Genomic DNA, 2,685 nt, shown 5'->3' with positions numbered 1-2,685 from the left:
AAAGCACTCTGGTAAAAGTTGAAGAGAAAGTATCAAGTATCAACTTGACCTCTTTACTCAAGTAAAAGTGAAAGAATATGTTTTCCAAAAACTACTTAAAGTATAAATTTATAAAGTAATTTAAAAAAGAAACAGCCAGATGCCACTATATGGATTGAAAGCTCAATTTTTCGACTATTTTGAGAATTTTTTTGAGATAGGGCCAAGGATGAGGGAGGCCTTTTTGGTCTCCATCTCTTGATATGCTCTCGCCTCCGACCTTTCAGACATTTCAACATCTTTTTCTGAATTCCACATTGTAGCATGGCATAGACAATTCATGTTTGTAGTTTGAAGAACATCTGCTTGCTTCTGATGGTTTCCTTTGGCTAACCAATGAGTGTGTCATGGTTTTGGTTTTGTTCTAGTTTTTTTGGTTTTGTTTAGTTTTTCACTGAGTTTTCATTGGTCTTATTTTTCGTTCTTATGTTCTAGTTATTTTTGATTTGAGTTGTTAGATATTTCATGTTTTCTCTCTTGTCTCAGCCTCCTTTTCCCTAGCTCCCTTCTTGCCTCTGTTCACACCTGCTCCCAATCTGCTAATTAGCCGGGTCTTTGTTTCTCTGTCCCATTTATTCTCCTCCTGTTCAGTCACTCTTTGCTGGTTTGTTGACATTACTTTGTCCCCTTCTTGTTGTGAGTATTCTTGGTTTTGAGCATTTTTTTGATTTTTGTGGATTTATATTTTTGGATTTTTGTTTCTGTTAAACCACCTCAATCTTTTGTCTGCATTTGGGTCCTATTAAACCTCAACCACCCCTACTGTGACAGTGTGTTGGCGTTATATCACTCATCCAATTACACTAGTTTTCACTAGATGTGGAAGGCATCAATGATCTACATTGGATGGCGCACATGATGTGAAATAAATATTTATAAACATTAAACCAAAGCCAAGAGTAACGAGTAACGTTTGTTTTAAAAATGTAAGGAATATAAAGTACAGAAACTTGTGTTAAAATGTGATGAGTAGAAGTCATTGTGTACTTAAGTACACTAACAAAGTATTTGTACTTCATTAATTGACACCTCTGGTGTAGAGCATCTGATTTACATGCAAAGTCTATGGTAGATGTCATCAAGCTGAGTCGAGAAGGCATGCCGTTGATATCATTAAACCATACATTAATTAACATTTTTATTCAGCTTTTGTGCTACAGCATGTTGCGTGTTCCACTTGTCCTTACTGCAGGGTCTCAACCTATATTTTATTTTTCCATAATTTTATTTTGCTCTATATTGTTTTTACTGTCTTGATGTGAACCTAAAGACTTCAATGCTAACATTTGTGTTCTAATAAATGCTGTTTTCTGGACATCAGCTGTGTTTGCTCCTTGAAACAGAACTGCATTTCTACTTTGGGGCTCCTGTGGAATGTTGCCTTCAGTTATTTTGTAAAGAATATGCTTCAATTGGAATTATATGCTTAATTTATTCCCTGTACCATGATTATATTCTGTGTTTCATTTCAAAAGGTGTTGCATCTCAAAGTGAACAGCAAACAACATGGAAAAACTTTTAAATGGCTTAGTATGAGGACTCCATATTATAAAGCCTTAAACTGGTTTTGTGAGTTTTACAGTAAATTTAAGAAAAATGATCATAGAATCAGAATGCGCACTTCACACCACCTTGCATTAGATTATTATAAACCAATGCTTGTCTACACTCTGGCATGTCCGAGCATCGGTCGCAGCGCGTCTTGGTGTCGAGGCTTCAGAGCATCTGAATGTTCGACTCCGGACTTCAGAAAACTGAACTTTTACAGCTTGACAAAGAGCCTCGACATATTCGGAAACCTAAGTCAGACGTTTTTTGGTTGACAGACACAAAATGCAAATTGTGATAACTTCAGCAGAGCCGTTAATATTTGAAAAATGAAAAAATGAATAAAAAAAGGTTTAACTCCACACGTTTTAATAATGATTATAGATTTTTTATTTACAAGAAAGAGAGCAAGCTCTGATCATCAATATTCCACTAAAAGATTTCTGCCTGAACAGGGTTGAAACAATTAATATATGCCTACATTAACAAAAATGATCCCTGCCATTAAAAAGTAGTTCAATTTCATACTCTGGTACTTCTTGTTTTTAATATAAAGTTAAACAACTCTTTACAATTTTAGCAGCTATGGAGGAGAGTAGGAAATCCCAGACAACCTGGTCAGCTTCAGAGTGCCTTTTTAGCAAGTTGCTGGTGAGTATTCTAAGTCATCCAGGTCATAGTCATTCCAAGCAAGAGCCTCAGTAAAATCTGCTCTGCCTTCAGTGATTATTTTAAAATGTATATAGATGTTTCACTTTGTTTAATTTCCTATCGGTTAATTGTGATCAATATAGATTGATGTGAAAACCGATTCAGCACATATTAGTTTTTGGCCACCCTGCAATGCCACCTCCTTAACATGTCTGGAACCAGTACTGCTCAGATGACATTTTGAGGCAGACTTCCTCACTCAAAACGTGTTAAAACATTTGTATTCTAACTTACTAAAGCAAATAATGCAAAGCAGCTCTATTGATTGCTAAGGAAGAACAGAGCAGCTCAATGAGCAGGGCGTCAAGCAATGGGTTTGGTCTGAACGCGGCTGTTCAAATTTTAATAAACCAGATGTTGGGTGTTACACATTGACAGTTACAGCTA

The sequence above is a fragment of the Cyprinodon variegatus genome, unplaced genomic scaffold (genome assembly GCF_000732505.1).
Source record: "Cyprinodon variegatus isolate N-32 unplaced genomic scaffold, C_variegatus-1.0 Scaffold1378, whole genome shotgun sequence".
In the NCBI taxonomy this organism is placed as follows: domain Eukaryota; kingdom Metazoa; phylum Chordata; class Actinopteri; order Cyprinodontiformes; family Cyprinodontidae; genus Cyprinodon; species Cyprinodon variegatus.
Note: the sequence above shows the minus strand (reverse complement) of the source record.